Raw genomic sequence first — 25286 nt, 5'->3', positions numbered from 1 at the left:
TAATGAGTGGCAGTTGGTGTAGTGGATAGTGGACCAAACTTGGAGTCAGGAAGACCTGACTTCAAGGCCTAGCTCTTACAGTTCCAGGCTTTGAGACTCTTGGATAGGTCACCTCATTTGCAAGTACTTCTTGTTCAATTAACCAAGACTATCTTGTTGTGTTTTCATCCTTCATTGTCTAGGAAGACCATGACATCATAGAAATGATGACATGACTTCTATTTGACTTTCTTTTGAATGAAGAAGGACTATGCAAGGTCACCAGCCTCACTTACTCCTGAGGCATCTGAATCCAGTGATGAGGTATTCATTAAGATGACTGGAGATAGCACAGGATACAATAGGAGACCTTGGCCTTTTTAGGCTAAGACCTATTCAGGTACTCACTTAGAGTGAGGTAATGCCCATTCAGTGAACAGGAATCTTTAAGAATCAGTCTGGGAATAACCCCTTTAATAAGCAAAAGAAAAAATAACTAAATCAATCTGGGAGGAAAAGAGCAATAGCTACTATTGATAATCACTCTATGCCAGGAGGGTCCAGAAAACAGACATTAAGTGGAGCTTGGGCAGAGACCTATTGGTGGGCTTCAGAGTACACTAGGATTAAGGTTTTGGAAAGGAAAAGGAAGAAAGAAAGAAAGAAAGAAAGAAAGAAAGAAAGAAAGAAAGAAAGAAAGAAAGAAAGAAAGAAAGAAAGAAAGAAAGAAAGAAAGAAAGAAAGAAAGAAAGAAAGAAAGAAAGAAAGAAAGAAAGAAAGAAAGAAAAACAAAGAAGGAAAGAAAGAAAGAAGGAAGGAAGGAAGGAAGGAAGGAAGGAAGGAAGGAAGGAAGGAAGGAAGGAAGGAAGGAAGGAAGGAAGGAAAGAAGGAAGGAAAGAAGGAAGGAAGGAAAGAAGGAAAGAAAGGAAGGAAGGAAGGAAGGAAGGAAGGAAGGAAGGAAGGAAGGAAGGAAGGAAGGAAGGAAGGAAGGAAGGAAGGAAGGAAGGAAAAGGAAAGGAAGAAAGAAAGAAAGAAAGAAATAACTCTAGTCGGTAAACCCCAAGTTAACTGGGCATCCTCTGGTCATCCAAATTTACCTTCCTTTGGAGAGGAGAATGAAGATGAGGGGGAGACAAAAGGGAGAGGATGAGCTGAGTTACCCAGCTAGCTGGGTCCTCATTCAGGCAGTTCAGTGTACTCACAGGTTGTATTTATCCTTCCTTTGCAAAGAAGATGATGACATCAGAGAAATGATGATATGACTTGCAGTTGAGTTTGATTAGAGTGAGGGAGGGCTGTGCAAGGTCACCAGCCTCACTTTCTCCTCCAGAGCCATCTGGGACCAGTGACCAGATATTCATCAGGATGACTGGAGATAGCCCACGATGCAATTGGAAACCTTGGCCTTTTTAGGATAAATCCTATTCAGGTACTCAGAGTGAGGTGATGCCCATCCAGTGAATAGGCCTTTTTAAGAAGTAGCCTGGGAACGGCCCCTTTTATGACAAAAGAATAAATAACTAAATCAACCTGGGAGGGAAAGACCAACAGTTATTTTTGATAATCACTCTAAGTCAGGAGGATCCAGAAAATCAGCCCTCCCTCATTCCAAAAAAAGTCAAATGTAAGTCATTCATCATTTCTCTGATGTCATCATCTTCGGAAAGGAAGGATAAATACAACCTGTGAGTACATCGAGCTGCCCAGTAAACTTGAGATTTATTAACTACATTTCTTTCTTTCTTTCCTTCCTTTTCTTCTTTCCTTCTTTCCTTATTCCTTCCTTCCTTCCTTCCTTTCTTTCCTTCTCTCTCTCTTTTGTTTCCTTCTTGTCTTCCCCAAAACCTTAATCCCAGTGCATTCTGACACCCACAGATTGGACAACAATAAGTCCCTGACCAAGCTCCACTTAACCAAGACTAACAGCAGTAGATGGATTGCTTATCTTCATTGGTGGAGTGAATTCCCACATCAAGTTCACTCTGTTAGTGCAATTTCAGATTCCCTTACCCCCTTCACTAAATAGAAAACTAACTACTACATCATTCTGAGGTGGGCAAAGTAAATTGCCTATCCAAGAGTTTAGAAACAAACTTAATAAATAGTGAATGCATTATCTTGCAAAATGTTCTGCCTTTATTACCAACTAAAAATGGTAAATACTTTTGTTGGATATGGGGCAGGGATATGAGAATGAGATTTGAGCTGTTGAACAAAATTGTTTTCATGAGCCTGAAGAGGTTGCCTCCGAGTGTCATGTTTTATTTCTGAAATGCATCAACAGAGTAGATTGTTGTCTAAGGGGAAGCGTGTCAAAGTAAGAAATCTTTTAAGACAGGGAGCTATTGACTATATTTAATGTGCTTTCTTCATCTTCCTTGAAAGCTTAGAGAAACATTATCCATTATTTACATCAATTATTATGAGAGCCATCTTAATACACTGCTATTCTAGATATAGTAGGAGTTAAGGGAAATCCAAATATCTTAAAATAGAGACTGTTATATGCATTTTCACACAAGGCATGCTAAGGATAGAATACATAAAAACACAAAATAGAGCATATTATATTCTGCATTAGTTATATATTTGAGATTTTTTAATTAAGTAAACCCCTATATATAGATTCTTGAGGAAAAGAAAGAAAAAAGTAATGAAGAAGTGAAGGAAGGGAAGAGGGAAGGAGGGAAAAATAGGAGGAAGGAAAGGAGAGAAGAAGGAAGAAAGATAGGAGGAAAGAAAGGGGAAGGGAAGGAAGGAAGGAAGGAAGGAAGGAAGGAAGGAAGGAAGGAAGGAAGGAAGGAAGGAAGGAAGGAAGGAATAGAACACATTGTGTACCATATAGCCAAATAATGTACATATTATTTTTCTTAAAAGAAAAAAATAGTATTGTCTTCTAATATTTTCCAGTGACCAATAAAAAGCAGCCTCATGTTTCCTATCTCCATTCAGAGACAGAGAGGGAAGGGTTATGTGGTGAGAGAAGCCAAAATCTTACTTTATTATATGAAAGCCATGGGACACCCACAGAGTTTCTGTGGTCAAGAAAATGGGAGGTTTATAATGCCTCTGAATTTTACAAAATCTTGAACAACTAAACAGTACCATGAAAAGCTAACAAGGGATGAATTAAAGACAATAATTTTGCTAATTTTTCTTTTAATTAGAGCATTTACCAGGATTTCATGATAATATATTATAATTCATATATCATGTCTAGAATAAAATTGTTAGAATCATTTTCCATATCAGGGATAGATAAAAGTAGAATGAAGAGTTACTTGGCCAAGAATATTCACCATAAAAATGGGAGAACACAGATCAGAGCTGATATTTTTATGCACTCCTTTGAATCATTTCTTCAAAAACAAAAGTTTCACCATGAATGGAACTATTGTCTTATTAAGCATTTACATAGTACTTATCCTATATGATGTCTTAGCACAAAAGTAGTAGAAAGAAATATTAATTCCCTAAGTTTTAAAGGCTTTGACAGGAGAAACCCATAGCCAATGGATATTTTACATCATAGCTAGGGTATGTGCTTGCCTTACATTTACTATGGGAAATTATCCTAAAGCAAAGGAAAGTCTGATCATGTTAGTCATCTGTGCAATAAACTGCAGTTATCTCTAAGGAAAGATCTCAACTCCTTCCTTTGGAACTTAAAACCCTTCACAAACTCGCTTAACTTGACTTTTCAAATTCATTATACTTTGCCCACTTTCTCTCACTTTATATTCCAGGGAAATTGCCCTTATTTTATTCCCACACAGGACCTTCATCTCCCAGCTACACTGTTGTTGTTTTTGTTGTGTTTGCCCTTCATTCTGGAGAGTCCCATTTAAATGAATGTGTACTAGATGTCTCCATTACTTCAAATGAAAGCACATCTTAATTCTTTTTCGTTTAATTTCTAATTCTTAATTTCTTTTACTCAGAATTCCTAATTTCACTGAAAGTTCATATCAAGCACCACTTTATTTGAAAAACCTACTTTAATACTTTTAAATGCTAATGCCCCCTTCAAAAAAATCACTTTGCTTTTATTTTGTAAATACCTAATACATGCAAAGTCTGTCTTCCCCAATTGAACGTTACTAGAGAACAAGAATTATTCCATTTTTGTAACCCCCATATCTAGCACAGTACCTGGAAAATAGTAAGTGCTTTATAAAGATTTGCTTATTGATGGATCCAATAACAATAATAATAATAATAATAATAATAATAATAATAATAATAATAATAATAAAGGATAGAAGGTAGGTAAGTTCTACAACTGATCTGTTTCTAATAGATGATATAGATTTAATTATGATTTCTTCATTAATTTATATTTTCATTTGTCTTCAATAAGTTTAGTTATGGCATGGTGTGGCAAATTTCATCACTAAAACTCAAAAAAAAATCGAATCTCGGGTTAATTTCATTAAATATCCTCATTTTTTCTTTCTGGAACTTCAATTTCCCCATTGGCAAAATGCAAAGTCTGATCTCAAAGAGATCAATGATAAAATTAAAGATCCCATATCTGTCAAAATTTTTGGAGGAACACTTTTTTGTAGTAACAGAGAACTTGAGACAAAGTTGATTTCCATCAGCTGGGGGATAGTTAAACCAATTTTGGTAAGTGAATACAATGGAATATTACTGTGCTATAAGAATGCAATTAATACAGTGAGAACAGAAAAGCATTGTGGGAAGACAACTGAAGTGACATACAGCAATGTGAGGAGAATCAGGAAAATAATATATGCAATGTGTGCAACAATGTGCTAGCATTGCACATAGGATGAGATATTATTTGACAGTTTCATCACCTATCAGCACTTCTGGGTCTTTATTCAAGATTGGAGAGGAAAAACTTTCAGTAAATAGGGAATGGGAAACCTGAGGAGCAATTGTTTGGCAACTCCATTACCAATACTCACTTTGGGTAATAAGTGAAGGGCACAAAGGGGCACTTCTGTTCAAGAGTGAAGGGAAGCCTTGAGAAGTAGTATCAGTTTTGGCCCCAAGAGCTCAAGGACATGAGGAACAGTCCTCATGTACTGCATGCAGTTTCAAGGGAGGAGGAATCCAAAGGAGCAATATAAATTGCAATCACAAGGGATCAGGAAAATTTCCTGGGTGAGGACCTGAGTGCAGATCAGGATAACACTGACCACAACTCTCTTTACATCAAATTCCTTTGGAAACATTAAAAACTTTCAAAGTTACAGAACTATGTGTAAAAGCTGTAGTGTTGATATGTCTGAAGTTTGAGACAGCACTTATGCTAGGGACAGAGCCCAATAATAACATAAAAATTCAAACTAAGAAATAGATAAGAAAAACAGCAAAAAAACAAAACCTCAACCTGACCATAAAATATACCACAGGAAGAGCAAGACAAAGAACTTAGAAGAAAACAAAGAGGGAAACAGCTAAAAGCAAAGGCTCAAAAGAAAAATATGAATTAGATACAAGTCCACCAAGAATTCCTAGAAAAGTTAAAAATGATTTTTCATAATCAAAAATAGTACAGGAAAAATAGGTAAATAAATGAAATTGAGGAAAATTCAATAAGGTAGAGTAAAGGTAAAGATTCATCTAAGCTCTCCCAAATTCATTACAAAGCAATATTAAAATAACTCCTCAAAATGAATTTGTGAATGACAGAATGATCAAAAGGACAGAGTGTAGCAATTTTCCAACCGAAGACAAGTGAAAGGTTAGCAAAAAAGTCTGTTTCACTGGAGATAAAGTAAAGAACAGTCAAGTGCAGGTTGAACCAGTGCAGGCCAAGCTAGATAAACAATGAGCAGGCCTTGGTGGCAGATTGGATAAGTAGCAAGAGTGATTTCTGGAGCTCTCAGTCTGCAGATGGTCAATGGGTCAGAAACTGCTCAGAAAGAGATTACAGGAGAGATTACAGACATTTGAGCAGCACTCTTGCATTGATCATATGCTTTCCCCAACCACAGTCTCAAGGCAAGAAGAACTAGCAAGAGCAGAGATATTGGTCACAATTCCAAGCTAGAAAAAAAAATTAAGGGATGAGAAAGAGGGATGCAGTGGAGGAAGGGGGAAGGAGAGAAACATTGTGGGAAATTATCTCACATAAAAGAAGTGCACAAGGAAGAACTATTATAATGGAGGGAGAAATAGTGAACAGAGGCAGGCAATCTTTGAATCTCACTCTTATCAGCATTAATACAAGGAGGAAATAATGTGCACACTCAGTTGGTTATAGAAATCTATCTCTCCAAACAGGCAACCTGGTGTAAAAGGGAAAAAATAAAAGGGAGTAATAAAGAGCAGAAGAGATTAAAGGAGCCCAAGGTCAGAGTCAAAAGAAATTAATGAGGAGGGACAAAGTAAAAAGAGAGGGGATAAATAGAAAAATAAGATGAAGGGAAATAAACCATAAGCGTGAATATGAATCAGATGAACTCCTCCATAAAATGGAAGCAGACAGCAGAATAGATTAATATCTCATAAGAAAAATTACTGACCTAGAGAACAAATCAAGAAGAGAAATCATAAGAATAATCTAGTTACTTGAAAGTGTTGATCAGAAAAAGAATCTTGATACAATAATACAAAAACTATTTAAAGAAAATGGTCGTGAAGTGTTAGAACAAGAGGTGACAGTAGAAATAGAAAAAATCCACTAATCACCACCTGAAAGAGATCTTATGGGGAAAATCCACAGTAATATAATAATCAAATTCCAAAAATCATAGTTCAAGGATAAAATATTATGAAAAACAAAAAAAATTAAATAAAGTGATGTCACTATTAGAATTACACCCGGCCTAATAGCTGCAACACTAAAAGATTGCTGTTCTTGGGACACTACATATCAAAGAACAAATCTGTAATCTGGGCAATTTATATTTGTTTTTTGTATCTTTGATATACTTCACTTAGATTGTCAGAATTTTTTGGCATACAGTTGGGCACAAAGTTCCTAATTATTGTTTTTAATTTCCTTTTCATTGGTGGTAAATTCATACTTTTCATTTTTGATACTTGTAATTGAGTTTTCTTCTTTCTTTATTCTAATCAAATTAACCAAAGGTTTTTCTATTTTATTGGGAGTTTTTTTATAAAATCTTTTCTTAGCTTTATTTATTAGTTCAATAGTTTTCCTACTTTCAATTTTATTAATATCTCCATTTATTTCAGAAGTAGTAACTTGGTATTTAAGTGAGGATTTTTAATTTGTTCTTTTTCATGCTTTTTTTTTAAATTTTCATTCAAAAGTTAATGATCTCCTCTTTCTCTCTTTTATTCATGTAAACATTTGGAGATGTAAAATTTCCCCTAAGAACTTCTTTGGCTGAATCCCATAAGTTTTAGTGTATTGTTTAATTATTGTTATTCTTTTGATGAAATTGTTGATTGTTTCTATGAATTGTTGTTTGATCCACTCATTCTCTAGGATTAGATTATTTAGTTTCTGATTTTTAGTCTATCTTTCCATGACTCTTTACTATATGTAAATTTTTATTACATTATGATATGATAAGGATGAATTTAATATTTCTACCTTTCTGCATTGAATTGTCAGGTTTTTGTGCCCTAATAAATAGCCAATTTTTGTGTAAGTGTCATGCACCACTGAGAAAAAGATAATACCTATCTCAATTCGATTTTCTCCAGAGGTCTATCATATCTAACTTTTCTAAAATTCTATTCACCTTAATGTCTTTCTTATTTATTTTGTGGTTAGATTTATCTAGTTTTGAGAGAGGGAGGTTGAAGTTCCCCATTACTATAGTTTTGCTTTCAATTTCTTCCTATAACTCATTGAGACTCTCCTTTAAGAATCTGGATGCTATACCACTTGGTGGATATATTTATAGTGTTAATATTCCTTAATTTTCTATAATATTTTATAATAAGATGTAGTTTCCTTCAGTATCTGTTTTAAATAGATCTTTTTGCTTTTGCTTTGCTGATATCAGTATTTCTCTACCCCTGTCGTTTTGTGTTTTTACTTCAGCTGATGCATCATATATTCTGCTCCAGTGTTTCACATTTACTCTGTGTGTATCTATCTCCTTCAAATGTGTTTCTTGTAAACAACACATTGTAGGATTATGGTTTTTAATCCACTCAGCTATTTGCTTCTGTTTTAAGGGAGAATTCATCCCATTCACATTTACAGTTATGGTTACTAAATGTGTATTTTCCTGCATTTCATTTCCCTCCATTTATACTTTTCTCTCTCATTTCACCATTTCACTCCTCACCAGTATTTTGCTTCTGACCAGAGCCTCCCTCATTATTTCCTCACTTCTATCAGTCCCTCTCCCTTTTCTTTTCCCTTTCCCTTCCTGTTTCCCTGTGGGGTAAGATAAATTAGATAGATACCCAGCTGAGTGTGTATATTATTCCCTCTATAAATCTAAACTGATAAAAGTCAGGTTCAAAAATGTTCACCCCTTCCTATCTTTCCCTTTACTGTAATAAGTCTTTTGTGCCTCTTCACAAGATATAATTTACCCCTTTCTTCCTACCATGCTAGTACAATTTTTTTTACCCTTATTTTTTTCATATAACCTGAAGCTACAACTTTATTGATAGAAACAGTACAAATTTCAAATCAGATTGCATTTAATCTTCTCTGAAACATTGAAAAATGTCTTTTTTCTTCAGATTGTTATATCATTAATTCCATAAAAGCATTTACAATACCTAATGTTGTTCTTTAGTACTCAGACAGACTTTGTTCTGGATACATTTGCTTGGGACATGCTCTTAATTTCCACACCTGTGTTGTCAACCTCTTCCTCTTCACTTTCTTCTTGTACAGTTGGAGTTTGTGTGTTTTCCTGAATATTGGAAACAGTTTCCCCCTGAACTTTGATTTTTTCAGCAGCAGTTAGCTGTGCCTGCTGAGAGAGATCCTCAATCATGACTTCCCAAACACTACGTAGGTATCTGAAGCTCGATTCTTGTAAACATCTGGTTTTGTGATTACAAAGAGGATATTCTTAGATTTCCAGATGGTGACTCTGGTAACCCCTGTCACTTATCGAAGTCCCAGTTCAGACATAGCCTTCTGTGCTTCCTTTTTATTTTGACTCCATTTTGCTTTACTGACCAGTTGTTCATTGATCTCAGTGGCTGCTGCCAGCTGGACCTGTTGTGTGGTTGCCTATATAGAATCCTGTTCCTCAAGCACTGGTGCTAATTCATCACTGTCAAATTCTCTTCCTTACTCTTTCTCTGCCTAGGGCTATGGCAACTCTTGCTCTGTGACTGGGACAGTTTTAGTCACTTTGACAGGCATTTCTGGGGGTAGAAAGGAGACTGTGAGAGGAACACAGATCTAAGGTGGCTGTAGAAAGCCCATCCCTATTTTTGTATCATCATATCAAGTCAACTTATACTCATACCCTCTGTCCTATATACTCCTTCTAACTGCCCTAATATAGATTGAGTTCTCAAGACCTACAAGTGTCATCTCACCATATATATATGTAAAAAGCTTAATCTTATTAAAGTTTTTTTCTTTCCTGTTTATCTTTTTCTGCTACTCCTAAATCTTGTATATGGAGATTGATTTTTTGTTCATCTCTGAAATTTTTATCAGGAAAGTTTGAAAGTCTTTTACTTAATTGAATATCCATCTTTTCCCATGAAAGATTATATCCAAATTTTTTTTAAGAAATTGTTTTCTTTAGTCAGTTTTTGTCCTTCCTTTTCCAAGTTGTTGCATGTCTCTCATCTCTTTCCTCAATTGTTCTCCTAACACTTTTATTTGACTTTTAAAATTTTTTGGAGCTCTTCCAAGAAGAATTTTGGGGTTTGAAATCAACTATATTCCATTGGGGTTTCACATGTAGGCATTTTGAGTGTGTTGTCCTTTTCTGAGTTTGTTTTTTGATCTTCCCTCTCATGATAATAGCTTTCCATGATCAAGGTTCTTTTTTCTTGCTCAGTTTTTTTTGTTTATTCTCTAGCTTTTAAAGTTGAGCTCTGCACCTGGGACACAGGAAGCACATCTCAAGCTTCTAGTGCTAAGGACCAAGGGCCTGATAACAGGTTTTATGCCCTAGGGTCTAAGGTGCTGCCAGCTTCCTTAGTGTGCTGGGGTGGCCTGGCCTGGTTGTTTCTGTTGTTGCCTAGAGTCCAGGGCTGACAATTTGCCTTCTATGCTGGCTGGAGGCCTCACAGCTGGTCTGCTCTGCCACAGGCCTGTTAAGCCAAGAAGGATTAAGGAGCCTTGATTACCAATTTGTGCTGTGGCTAAGAGACTTCCACTGGTCTACCAGGCAGCATCTATATTGTACTGCATTCCCTTTTTACCCAAATGAGACAGACATTTCCTGAAGTCCTTCTAAGTTATTTTATGCTGGAAAATTGTTTTACTCCATCTTTTTATAGGTTCTGTCATTCCAGAATCCATTTAGAGGCTTAATTTGATGTTGTTCCAAAGAGAAACTGGAGAGATGTCAGGTAACTTCAGGTTTCTCTCTGCCATCTTGTGTCCCCATCCCAAGAATATACATACATACATACATGCATACATATATGCATGCTTATGTATATATGTGTGTATATGTATTCATATGTTTGTGCATATTTCAAATTATATATATATATATATATATATATATACACATTTTGAAAGAAAGTATATAGCTTTAAGACACAGAATGATTTCCTTAACAAATTTGTTGAAATATTGATTATAAATATAATATCCTCTTTTCTACTTTTGTAGATGAAGGAAGTGAACACCTAGGGATAAAGTGATTTCATCTAAATCAAACAATTAAAAGACAAGCTGTAGGATCTCATTTAAGTTTCTCTCACTCCTTATTCAGTATTCTTCTACTACATCAAGCTCCTTCCCTAAGAGAGTAGGGATAAGAGAAGAACTTCTAATTTCTTGATAAAGGTAACTCCCAGACTGGGAAATGTCCTCTACAGCGCCTAATGACACCCTCTCAGTAATAACCTTAGAACATTGTCTGGTGTATGAGGGGGGGAGGGTTAAAAATTGCTTAAGAACATAAGTCATTATGCAGTGAAACTTGAACCCAAATTTTCCTGCCACCTAGGTCAGCACTTTATCCACCACAATATGAGGTGATTTTTTTTGTCTATTAATTATGAAGTTCATTTTGTACTAGATGATCTTTCCACTAAAAAAGTATGCAAAAAGCCTCATTTTAATTTTCCTAGAAGCACTAAAATTATTTTGGGAAAATTAATTAAGAATGAAAAATTACTAAATTAAGATTTTTCTATACAGCATTTTTTAGAGCACAAGGGAAAAACCCTTAGAAAGATGGCATAGGTCAGAACAAAAGGGAGGGAGAAGGTACTTTATTAGGCAAACAGATTAAAAATGATAGACAAATTTAATTCTTGTAAAATACGATCATTTATTTTCACACTCCTTAAGGGATTTGGTGCTAGAGTTCACCTAAAGGAAGAGTTCTTTTACGTTGAAAGGAGGCATTCTTTATGCCATCTTTTCAGTTAAATTCTTCATAATCTTATCTGGGAGGAACCAAATTGATTCCTCAAGTTGAATGGTGAAGAAAGAATAAGTTGGAATATTAAACTGGACTAATCTTGTTCAAGTTTCTCATAAATGGTACTAAAATCTTGAAACAGAAAGCCATGTAGAACAGTATGGGGAACTATGCCTGTTTGGAAAAATCTGTCTTCACAAATATGAAATAACTTGGATCAATTAATCTTAAATAATCTTAAATTAAATAAAATTGTTTTTAGCTAGCTGGGGACTAAATCTAAGAGTAGATTATTATTTTAATTAATTGTTATTATTATTAATAGTATTTTTTAATACTTCTAATTATTTCTAATTTTTGAAGTCTGAGGAAACTCAGATAGCCTTCACCTAGCCTCAGCCTTGGAACACAGCAACTAGCTCAGTACCAGGTAAGCTGCAGCATTATGTAGCTCCTAGGTGAAAGAACCAGAGACCACAGCACACAGCCAATAACCATGCCCCTAGGTCCCAGTATAAGAAACATGAGACAGAGCCCCCTATTCCCCAGAAGCAGATATCTACTTTAAAAGCCAGGGAAAAGGCAATCACCATGAGGAAGATGCAAAGTAAAAAAACAAAGACCACAGAATCTTATTATAGGGACAGGGAACATCAAAATAGGTATTCTGAAGACAACAGGATTGACACTAATCCCACATCTGAAATCTCAAAAGGGAATATGAAGTGGTATCAAGCCCAAAAAGCATTCTTGGAAGAGCTCAAGAAGGATTTTAAAAGCTAAATTAGAGAAATATAAGGAAAATTGACCAGTGATATTAAAAATATAATTCACAAAATGAAAGAAGAATTCATGGAAGAGAATAACTCCTTAAAAAAGTAAAATTGACCAAATGGATAAGGAGGTACAAGACCTACCTGGAGAAATAACTCCTTCAAAGAAGCAATTAACCAAATGGAAATGGAGGAACAAAAGCAAACCAAAGAAAGCAATTTGTTAAAAATTAAAATTGGGCAAATAGAAGCTAATGATTCTATGAGGCATCAAGAATCAGTCAAATAGAATCTAAAGAATGAAAACATAGAAGAAAATATAAAATATCTCACTCAAGAAACAACTGACTTGGAAAATAGATCCAGGAGAGGAAAGGTAAGAATTATTGATCCACTGGAAAGCCATAATGAAAAATAAAAAAAGAGCCTGGACAGTAATTTCCAAGACATCATCAAGGAAAACTGTCCTGAGGGCCTAGATACAGAAAGCAAAATAGTCATCAAAAGAATCAACTGATTACCTCTTGAAAGAGAACTCAAATTGAAAATGCCAAGGAGTATTGTTGTCAATTCCAAAATTATCAGTTCAAGGGGAAAATATTGCAAGCAGCCAGAAAGAAACAATTCAGACATTGAGAAACTACAGTCAAGATCACAAAGGATCTTGCATATTCTACATTAAAAGACTGGAGTAATTGAAATATGATATTCCATAAGGCAAAGGAGCTTAAACTACAGTCAAGGATCAATTATCCAGCAAAAGTGAGCATAATCTTTCAGGTAAGAAAATGGACATTCAAGGAAATAAGAGATTTACAGACTTTCCTGATGAAAAGAGCAAAGAGTTCAATAGAAAATTTGATCTTCAAATTCAAGGCACAAGAGAGGCATAAAAAGGTAAATAGGAAAAAAAAGGGGGGGGGGAAGGAAACACTTGTTATTTTATATGGGCAAACTGTTTACATCCCTATGTGGGAGAATGATATTTGCTAATCTTGAGAATTGTGCATTAATTATGACATTTAAAAGGTATACACAAAGATAGAGGGGGTTGGTATAAATAAATTGATGTGATGATAAAAAGCCTAAAGCAGGGGTGTGAAGGGAGAAGAGGAAAGGAGGAATCAGAAAAAGTTAATTAAATCACATGAAGAAGCACAAAAACATTGTGGAGGAAAAGAAGGGAGGGAGATGAGCACTGAGCTTTACTCTCCTCTGATTTAGTTCAAGGAAGAAATAACATACTCAGTTAAGAATAAAAATCTAACTTGCCTTACCGGCAGTAGGAGAGGAAAGGGGAAAAAAAAGGGAGAAGTGGTTAGAAGAGAGGGAAATAGCAGTAAGGGAAAATGGAGGGGCTCATAGAAGGGAGTAAAGGTTGAGGGAGGTGGTGGTCAAAAGTAAAATTCTTTCCAGGAGTAGAAGGAAGAAGGAGGAAATAAAAGTATAAATGGGGCAGTGGGAATAGGATGGAGAAAAATACAAGAACTGTAATCACAACTGTGAATGTAAATAGGCAGATTACAGAATGGATTAGCTACCATAATCTTACAATATGTTGTTTATAAGAAACACATTTAAAACAGGGGGAAACACACAGGGTAAAGGTGAAAGACTGTAGTATAATACATTATACTTCAGCTGAAGTGAAAAAAAAAAAAAACAGGGGTAGCATCCTAATCTCCGATAAAGGAAAAATAAAAATGGATCTAATCAAAAGAGATAAGGAAGGGAACCATATCCTACTAAAATGCACTATAGACAATATCACTACTAAACATATATGCACCAAGGGACACAGCATCCAAATTCTTAGAGAAGTTAAAGGAGTTATGGGAAGAGAGAGCAAAACTATACTAATGGGGGACCTCAACCTTCTGCTTTCTGAATTTGGTCAATCTAATCTCCAAATAAATCAGAAAGTAATTAAGAAGGTGAACAGTACTCTGGAAAAGATAAAAATGATAGACCTCTGGAGAAAACTGAATGGGGATAGAAGGGATTACACCTTTTTCTCAGCAGTACATGCCACGTACACAAAAATTAACAATGTACAATCCTCAAAGTACAGTACAGAATGACAGAGATAGTCAATGCATCATTTTCAGATCATGATGCAATAAAAATTATACGTAATAGAGGGTCATGGAAAAACAGACCAAAAATTAATTGGAAACTAAATAATCTAATCTTAAGCAATGAGTGGGTCAAACAACAAATCATAGAAACAATAAATAACTTCATTCAAGAGAATGACAATAATGAGACAATCTACCAAAACTTATGGGATGCAGTGGAAGCAATTCTTAGTGGAAGTTTTATATTGCTGAATATTTATATGAATAAAATAAAGAAAGAGATCAATGAGTTGGGCAATCAACTGAAAAAGCTAAGAAAAGAACAAATTAAGAATCTCTAATTAAATACCAAATTAGAACTACTGAAAACCAAAGTAAAGATTAATAAAATTGAAATTAAGAAACCTATTCAACTAATAAATAACACTAAGAGCTGGTTTTATGAAAAAATAAAACTGATAAAACTTTGATCAATTTGATTTAAAAAATAAAGAAAATAAAATTACCACTATCAAAAATGAAAAGGGTGAATTTACTTCCAATGAAGAAGAAATTAAAACAATAATTAGAAATTACTTGGACCAACTTATGCCCATAAATTTGACAATCCTAGTGAAATGGATGCATATTTACAAAAAAAATATAAATTGCCCAGATTAACAGAATAAGAAGCTAAACACATAAATAACCCCATCTCAGAAAAAAAAAATTGAACAAGTCATCAATGAACTCCTTATGAGAAAATGTCGATGACCAGATGGATATGAGTGAATTTTATCAAACATTTAAAGAACAGTTAATTCCATTACTATAAAGACTATTTAGGAAAATTGGCAAAGATGGAGTCATACCAATTCTTTTCATGATGCACATATGTTACTGATACCTAAGTGGGAAAGGGCCAAAACAGAGAAAGAAAAGTATAGACCAATTTCCCTAATGAATATAGATGCAAAAATTTTAAATAAGACATTAGCAAAAAGATTACAACAATTTATCAAGAGAATAATAGACTTTGATCAGGTAGTATTATACCAGGAATGGAGGGCTGGTTCAGTATTAGGAAAACTATCAGAATTACTGATCATATCATCAACAAAACTAACTGAATCCATATGATTATCTCAATAGATGCAGAAAAGCTTTAAAAAATATACCTGTTCCTACTGAAAACACTGAGGAGCACAGGAATAAATGTGGCCTTCCTTAAAATAATAAGTAGTATCTACCTAAAACTATCAGCAAGTATTATATATAATGGGAATAAGCTAGATGTGTTTCCAAGATCAGTGGTGAAACAAGAATGTCCACTATCACCACTGTCATTCAATATGGTACTAGAAATGTTAGCTTTAGTAATAAGAGTAGAAAAAGAAATTGAAGGAATTAGAATAGCAAATAAACTAAGTTATCACTCTTAGTAGATGATAGGATGACATATTTAGAGAATCCTAGAGAGTCAAGTAAAAAACTTCTTGAAATAATAAGCAACTTAGCAAAGTTGTAGGATATAAAATAAGGCCACATAAGGCATCTGCATTTCAATATATTACTAACAAAACCAGCACAGATAGAAAGAGAAATCCCATTTAAAACTGTAGACACCATAATATTTGGGAGTCTATTCAATGAAATTGTACTTATTTCAAATCTTCAATAATATTTATTTAGTTATACATGTAATTTAATTCAGTCAGTCAGTAATCATTTATTGTCTAGTCACTATATGAGTCCCTGATGATATAAATGCAATATAAAATTGTTCTTGCCCTCAAGAAGCATATAGTATGTTTGGAGGATAAGGTGTATTCATACGGTTCAGGCTTTCATGCGCTGGTCCAGAACTAGAGTATCCTGTTATCTATATTCCCCAGAATGTGGGGTTCTATCTTAGCCTTCCATTACTTTATACATATTGTTGGTCCTTGGTGCAGAAGCAGCTTGGCCTGCCAGCAGATGACATGAGGAGATCAGAGAATCACCTATTTTAATTGAATCCATGTAGACAGAGTTTCTTTCCACAGAAGGAAAATAGTCTGTCAAAGTACCCAGTCATAAAATCACAAGTGAACACCAGAATATTCTCTCATTAAAGATTGAGGAAACTTGATTCAGTTCAAGGTAAGGCTTAGACATAGGAAGATACTTAAAATCTTAGTTCCCAGAGAAGTGCATCTGACTGACCCATTGTCAATACTTTGTGCCTATTATTACTGGGAATATATAGTGACACCCACTTCCATTAACAAGCTAGATCTGTGATGATGATTGACTTTCAGACTCTCACCTGAGGCAAGCCTAGAACAGTTATGGATAATTAAAAGACTTTCTTGTGAAACTTTACCATTTAAGTTTATTCAAACTGAATATGGTCTAACTTATTCCCACCTGTTTTATCGCAAAGCTAGTTCATTACCTAGAGAGCCACATAGCACTCCACAGACAAAGGAAATCTCAGTTAAGTTTACTTCTGTGCAATGAACAATTCCCAAATCCTGATGTGTGCCATCAATCAGTTGCCTGCTGGATATGCAATACCTTTTGTGTGAGAATTGGCCCTTTATGACTAACCTCTAGTCTTGGAAACTAATGATTATCTCCTTCCTTTGGACATTCCAGACCCCAGAAGGATAGGAGAGCAGAAAATTCAACAGAGGAACTTCAACCTGTGGTGATTGCTACCTGAAATAGATCAATTTAGTTTTTGCTTTACCCTGTAATATTGTGAAATTTCATTGCAAAAACATTTGGAATCTATTATCATACCTTTATGGAATGTGTGAGATACTCTTTAAATATCTTAAATAGGAAAAAAAAAAGAAACAAAACACTAAATAGCCTGAAAGATGCAGTACTCTTCTTCAAATATACAAGACTCTAGGTCAAGATCATCTTGACTGTCTATCAATAGTCTATCCTAGTATTCTTTCAACTAACCTCAGTTTGCAAGAATGCTGGGTACATGCTCCCGGGGGAAAGCATTTTATTTCTGTGACTTAAAACCATCCATAAAACATTATGTACAATGAATTCCCAAGTACAGTTTGCACTTGTGCATTGGCCAATTGAGTGGTGGAGCTTGGAGCAATGTGTACAACAAGCAGTGAACCTCTGGCTTCAGGCCCCTGTTTAAAGCCATTTTCTGAGTCCTTGCACTCATCTGCCCCACCTAGGTAGGCTGCCAAGTGTTTGTCATAGTCATGCACAGCAATCAGTCACAAGAAAGGAATGTGCAATGGTCTGGCAGGAGGCAGATTGTGCACTGCTGCAAAGGGTTTCCAGCTACAAAATGCTGAGTGCTTAAAACACAACTTCTATTAATAGCAAGGGAATAATATAAGGTTGTAATAAATGACTAGATTCTCAATTCAACCTTTTTTGAGATAGCCAGGTGGTATTATGGATAGTTCTCAAATCTTAGAGACAGAAAGCCCTGAGTGAAAATCCTGCTTCAGATATTGCTAGTTGTGTGGACCTGAGCAAGTCACTTAATCTCTATGGGTCTCAATTTCCTTATCTACAAAAAGAGGATGTTGGAATCAATGGATTCCAAAGTTCCTTCTAGTTCAAAACTCTATGATCCTATCATTTAGGTCTGAGACCACCTTTTCCATAAACACTCAACAGCTTGTCCAGAAGTAGCTTTCCTTAAGGCAAAGCAAGTTAACTAACTCTTAAAGTATTTAGTAAGTATTTATCAGTGCCAGGGACTGTTCCAGGTCCTGGGGATATAATAACAAAAAATTAAATAATCACTACTATAACCCCCTACTTCTTGAGATATAGGAAATTATCTAGAAATACAGTGAGCTATACATTCTCAGATATAGCCAATATGTGGATTTGCTTTAATGATGATAAAAATTTTGTTGTGAAATATGTCCTCTATTGGCCTAGGGAAGGGGGAGTTCTAGGTCTATGAGTAGTAACAGATGTAAAACAGGACCATAAATTAAACATTATTATAACATTTGCATAGGCAAAAACAAAAATGCAGAAAAGAAGAGACAAATTTATTGTTACTATCTTGTTAAATTCCACATATTTAATATATATAATTGTTAAAAATGATAAACTATATAACCAAAAGGAAACTATAGAACAGTAATTGTGTTATATGTTTAAATGTTTTGTTTGTTCATTAATTTCACAACAAAGTAAAAAATTAATTACTTTTAAAAGGTCAATATTAATACTAAATCTCTAAAAAAAAACTTAAAAAGTAGTAACTCATTGCATACTATTTTGAGCATGACCTACTGAATCAAATATTGATGCTGAAAACTTGGTAGTGGAATAAAGAACAGAGACAGGTAAATTTTTTTAAACTTTAATTTATATAAATCCATCAGCGCAATGAGAAAGCAAAGGAAGTTACAATAAGTAAATGCTTGATTTCCATGCCAAACAGAAATTTATGGCAGCCAATAGCAACACTGGTTTGGGATTAAACTCATCTGTAGCATATTATGGAAAACAATGGTGAGAGACTATACGCAATATTTCCTAATGAAAGAATATGTAAAAACAAGTTTACAGAAAACATCACATGATTTTCATTTAAACAAAGTCATCACACAGGTAAGTTTAAAGATAAACTTGGAGTGAAAATAAAAAATTTTAAAAAATAGAAAAAGATTCTTTTAAAAATTCATTTTTACCATATACGAATAAGAGTGAAGCTACAACACTTAGAATCCAAAATTACTGTCTCTGGTGAAAAGAGGTCCCTGTAAAACAAACAATGAAACCTATCCACAACAAAAAACAAAAAAAGGTGGGAAGAGACACTAGACAAGACAAAGTATAAATAAAATACATCCATACTGCAGTGATATCATTTTTAACATGCTGACAAATCAATTTTGTAAGTGAGTGACAAACATCAAAGAACTGGGAAAAAATCTTATTTTTGCAAAAAGGTCAATGAGAACACATCAACAATTCCTTAATTATATGCTTAATTTTTCATCATTACAAACATTTTTATGAGTGATTCATAGACATCAAGAATATATTAATGACCATGAATCATTTGTATGTGGTGAAAATTTCAAGAGGGGCAATGCAATAAGCATTGATTGCTTGATATTCACCATGCACTGAGCTAAGCACTTTGTAAACTGTATCTCAGGCATAATTTTATAAACAATATCCTATCACAGAACATAAGTTACAAATATAATATTCTACTATGATAATTAGTTGTTGCTTAGAAAAGAATTTAAATAAAAGAAAAAGTCATATTAAAATCCTCCTTCTATGAGAAGTTTCATGTATATATCGAAATCATACAAGATTCAATGAAAGAAATAACTACCCAAGTAACTTTGTTGAATGAATAATTGATTACTTTTATCAAGCAATACTAAGACAAAGATACATATACTCACCAGTCATTTGCCACTGTCATAGAGATTGTTCTGCATATGTGGCCATTGGCTTGATTATAGATGAAGTTTCGTAGACAATCCTATTTACAGAAGAAATTTTGCTAATTGTGTTAAATAATAGAACATATGCTAGAACAAATGCCAAAACCGAAGAGTTTGTTGTAACAATACATTTAGAAAAACTCAAGTGAATAAAGAATGCCTCTTGCACTGACTATGCTATTCTTTTGAATAGATAATATGCAAAGTCCACCAGTACATATGTTAGACAGACTCTGCAAATAGAAAATAACAAAGGTCTTGAATGGAGTAAGATGACAATGGAATTTGGACAATTTTAGAGTGTTTTTAGTCATACCATCATCTTATTTATTAAGCAAATACCTAATTTCAATATATCAATATTCTTTTAGCAATGAAGAATGAGTAATGGAATTAAAACATTTTTAAAAATCCAGGTGTCACTCCAGTGTCAAAAATCAGTAGCAAAGTGTATAGTGAAAGTTAGCAGGGTTCTACATTTGCATATAGAATGCACTATATGTAATTATACAGGAGTAATAGTATAAAGGATGCTATCAGGAAGATGTATAAACAAAAAAAAATGAATTGATGATGTAATAGAATGCATAACCTAATGACAACATTTTAATGTTGTCAAGAGACCTTGAACATTATCTTACTTACCATAGTTTTCAGGATTCATTATATCATCAAGAGACCTTGAATTATCTTTTCATAGCTTTCAGGTAGTTCCATAATACTTAAATTATTTGTTCTTCATATGTTTCCAAGTCAGTTGATTTAAATAGAAAGCATCTTACATTTCCCAGTCTTTGGACTTTATTTCATATTTTTTAGCTTTTCCTGATGAATGTTCTCTTCTTCAAATATCTCAGAACTAATTCAGTGCATTTGTTGCTTGGTGAGTTAAAACGTCTTGTATCATGACCACTCTTTTCCAGACTACACCTAAAACATAGGACCTCTTTTCAGTCTGTTAATGTTCTAGGATTCAGCTCTGGAGTAGAAAGGCTAGAACTGCCAGCTGGCATCTGTTCCTGCTACCTACTCGGAATCAGGGCTTGCTCCAAGGCATTTTCATGCCATGGTGCCCAGTCTAGGACCTCATTACATTCCCATTGCCAGGTTCTGGAAAATGCCTTCTTGGTGAGAGCCCATCTCTGGTTGCCAGCAGTCTCCTTTCTATTTCTCCCTATGGAAATTTGGGCTACAAAAAGTATGCACTGTCGTTTTTCTTGAATTTCCCAATAAAGACTCACCTGGTAATGTTTTTAAGGTCTTTGTGAAACAGTTGTGAGGGAAAACTCAGCTTTACTCCTTTCTTCTATTCTGCTACGTTGGTTGCCACCCAGGTTTTTTTTTTTTTTTTGAACATTTATGCTTGAACATATTTGAACACCCACCTTTTGAACATTTACATTTGTTTTTGAACAATACCAGGACAGTTGCTAACTAAATCAGTATGAATAATAAATGAAACTAGATCATTAAGGCTAAAGAATTCTCCTTTTAGGCTTCCCTATCCAATTATCTAATTTTTAAAAAATGAATATTTTTTATGATGCTATGTAAACACTATCTTACTCATGATCTACTTTCTTTACCCTACACATTTATCAGGGTGGGAGTGGATCTTGGCTGAGATTACACCTAAACATGCCTTATTTTTGAGGTTCTTTGAATATGATAGCTGACTAACTTGTGGTTTGGCCAATTAAGTAAATATAGTCCAATCTGCTATTATTTCCTGCTGATTTGATGTATTACAAAGAAAGTGGCCATTAGTGTGCTTTCAAGTGAAGACACAACATACATCTATAATTATTAACTAAGGAAATCCCGAGCAAAGTTAGAGAGATGTGACTAGTGACAAGAACATCTGACTATTGCCTACAATTACCAACTTTGGTGTTGTTGGAAGAAACACAAGTTGTTGACCAATTACTCACAAGGCCTGTGACTGAAAGTGATGAACCTCGAGGACTGAATAAATGTTTGAAGCAGTTGCCAGATTAAGTGGCTATAATTTCCCAAATTTAGCATTTTGGAAAATATAATTAAATTGGATGCTTCAAAAGGCTGTCATTTTGCCCTGTAAGTAAGTGACAAATGATTGATGTGATGTTAGTCCCAGAATCTGAAAAGTCTAAAAATTGTTTCTCCATGTTACGGACATATTGCCTCTCTTTCAAGAGAACACTCAACATTTGTTTTAGGTTGATGGAAAATTATGGGAACATTTAAATGACACTTTTTTCTGAATTCCTATCACAATTTGCTACAGCTACTAGGTTGCACAGCGGATAGAGTGCTTGACCTGAAGTGAGGCAGACTCATCTTCATGAATTCAAATCCATCCTTAGATATTAACTAGCTATATGGTCCTGGGTAAGTCACTTAGCGCTATTTGTCTCAGTTTCCTCATCTGTAAAATGTGCTAGAGAAAAATAATGACAAATCACTTTCATATCTTTGCCAAGAAAACCTCAAATGGGGTCACAAAGTCAGGAACAAGTAAATAACAGCCATACTTACTGATCATTAGAACTAGAAGAGCACATAAAGATAAAGAATCCTAAAACTGGAAAGGATTCTAAGTCCATCTTGTCCAGTTAGTATCTGAATAGGAATCATTCATTCATTCATTTTTCTATTTCGTTCATGTCATCCAATCTCCTCATTTTACACATAAGAAAATCAAGACTCAGAGAACAATTGATTTGCCCTGGATTAGACAGGTAGCAAGTGATAGAGGTACACAAGGCTTTTGTGAAGAAGGTTCTCTATAAACTTTAAAGATTGTGATGATGGTGATGTACATGATGTTCTTATCCGGTTAAGAAGTTATAGTGTAACTCTAGGTTGGGAACTAGGAGATTAATTTTGATCAGTTTAATAATCAAAAGCATAATCTCTCTAGAGGTGTAATGAAGACACAGAAAATTGCATAATATCAAACCAAACAATTTCTTTTCGATATTTGCCAGAGCAGAACCTAACTGATAAACTGATCTTCGAATATTTTTTTTTTATTTTTATGCATGGCAACTGAGAACATAAGGATCTTTTTTTTTCTCATTTTACCCAGGAAAAGAAGCAGCCAATTCAAACTGAATGAGAATAAGCTGTTATACTGAGATTAATACCTTTTACCAGAGACTCTTAACCTGAAGTCTCTAAAGTTCTTTTTAAAATATATTTTTGATAATCATATTTTAATATAGGCAGTTTCATTGTAGTCCTCCATGGTTAACTTTATGGATTAGCCACCCCCCTTGTGTGTGTATGTGTTTGTGTGTGTGTTAGGGTGTGAAATCTTAGAGTCAGTAGATTACTTAAGGTTTCTAATTCTAAGAGAATTTTGAAAGAGAGAGAAAAGAAGGAAGGAAAGAAAAGAGGAAGGGAAAGAAGGAGGAAAGGAAGAAGGAAGGACAGAAGTTTATTATGTTTCCTTAATTGCACCGTTGTAATGAATCTCTTTTCTGATATACTTCCCTGTGGAACCCAGATTGTTAATCATATTGATATTATTATGTTTCTTTATCATATTTTTTTTTATTTTGGCTTTCAAATTTGCCTCTTTTTTGGTATATTGACTTGCAGAACATAGTTTGTTTAATAACTATATTGATATTATAATAGGTTACTTTAGCTAAACAACATATTAGAACTGACTTTATCAAATGCTTACTTCTAGCTCTTCAGCCATCAGAAAAGAACTTAAAAACTAGGAATCCAGATCAGTTACAACAAGCAAGGGAAAGAATAGAAGAGGAAGGATAAATATCTGAAGTATAGGGTCAATCTATGATTATGTTAATATTCTAAGCCAATTCGACCCCATTTTTGTGATGTAAAAATTTACTCTTAGGATCAAATAACACCAATAAGAAATGAGATTTTGTAAACTTGATGTATAAAGAACCTGTTGAAAGTGATACTTCAACCATTGAGAAAGACAGGGGGAAATGATATTTTATTTGAAGGAAGACAATTTAAATCTCTATGTAAGATTTTTCTGATAAAGGAATGTAACATTAAATACTGCTTTCTGGTGGATATGAGGTTTCTTTTATTATATTTGCATTTTGTATTTTTGTTGTTTCTACAATTATTCTTTAGAAGTTTGAAAGTAGGTGTAGTCAGAACATTTTGGAATTGTCCTGGTTTCTTTTTGCTGCCATTAATGAGGACTTTGACTTCATATTTTTAAAATATTTTTATTTATTTCATGAAATATTTCCAAATTACATGTAAAAATTTGTGAACAATCATTTTTTTTCATTTTGACTTCCAAATTATCACCCTCCCTCCTGCCCTATCTCTCTCCTTCGGAAGGCATGTAATTTGATATCAATAATACTTACTAAATCATATAAAATAAATTTCTATATCACAAAGGAAAACAAAAACAAAATTTTTAAAAATAAAAATAAAGATTTTTTTTTAAATTGTTTAATTCTGCATTCAAATCTTATTAGTTCACTCTCTGGAGGTGGAGAGCATTTTTTCACCATCAGTCCTTTGGAATTGTCATTGATCTTTCCGTTTTGTTGATCTGGATATGTAAGTCTCACAGCATTGATCGTTCTTAGGATAAGGCTATTACAGCGCTAGATTTTTCTGCTAAACTGATTTCCAGTTTTCTCAGCAATCTCTGTGAAATGTTGACAGAAAGCTTTGATCTTGGGTTTATAAGACACTAGATTACTATGATCATTTACTATTGTGTGTTGTGTACATAATCTGTTGAGCTGATCCACCGCTACTACTTAGTCAATAACAGATTGTTTTGATGATTACTACTTGGTAATATAGTTTGAGCTGTAGTACTGCTCAGCTACCTTTCTTCATATTTGTTTCATTGATTCCCTTGACATTCTTGATCTTTTGTTCTTCCAGATGAATTTTGTTATTATTTAAATATAATAAACTCAAAGTTCTAAGTTTCTATGATAAGAATTCAATGACAAAAATTTCTGGGAAAACTGGGAAAAGTTTGGCAGAACTTGGTATAAACCAATATCCCAGGCAATTTACCAAAATATGGTAAAAATGGATAAATGATTTTTACATAAAAGATATTATAAGCAAAGTGGGGGATCGTGAAATATTTTACCTGTACTATGCATGAATAAGAAAAGGATATTTTTTAGCAAAGAAGAAATACAAAATATTAAGGGATATAAAAATGGGTAAGTATAAATACTTTGAATGAATAAGATTTTGTACCAACAAAATCATTGCAGCCAAGATTAGAAGAAAAGCAGAAAACTGTAGGGGGGGGAGAAATTTTACAGTAACTTTCTCTGATAAAGTTCTAATTTCTCAACTATATAGAGAATTGAGTCAAATTTATAAGAATATGATGCATTTCCCAATTGATAAATTGTTAAATGATATGAACAAGCAGATTGCAGAAGAAGAAAACAAAATTATCTCTAGTCATATGAAAAAAAAATTTCTAAATCAATATTGATTAGAGCAGGGGTGATTAACTTGTGACCTCAAGGTCACATGTGGTGCTCTAGGTCCTCACATACAGCCCTTTGA

General features: G+C 34.0%; 1 pseudogene; it reads right to left on the bottom strand.

Annotated features, from left to right (window-relative positions):
* Nucleotides 1-8690: 8690 nt before the first annotated feature.
* LOC140523724 (nascent polypeptide-associated complex subunit alpha pseudogene) lies at nt 8691-9268 on the bottom strand (annotated as a pseudogene).
* Between the last annotated feature and the right edge of the window lie 16018 nt (nt 9269-25286).

Source organism: Notamacropus eugenii, chromosome 2, assembly GCF_028372415.1.
Source record: "Notamacropus eugenii isolate mMacEug1 chromosome 2, mMacEug1.pri_v2, whole genome shotgun sequence".
NCBI lineage: Eukaryota > Metazoa > Chordata > Mammalia > Diprotodontia > Macropodidae > Notamacropus > Notamacropus eugenii.
The sequence above is the reverse complement of the archived record's forward strand: the minus strand, read 5'-3'. Positions and strand labels throughout refer to the sequence as shown.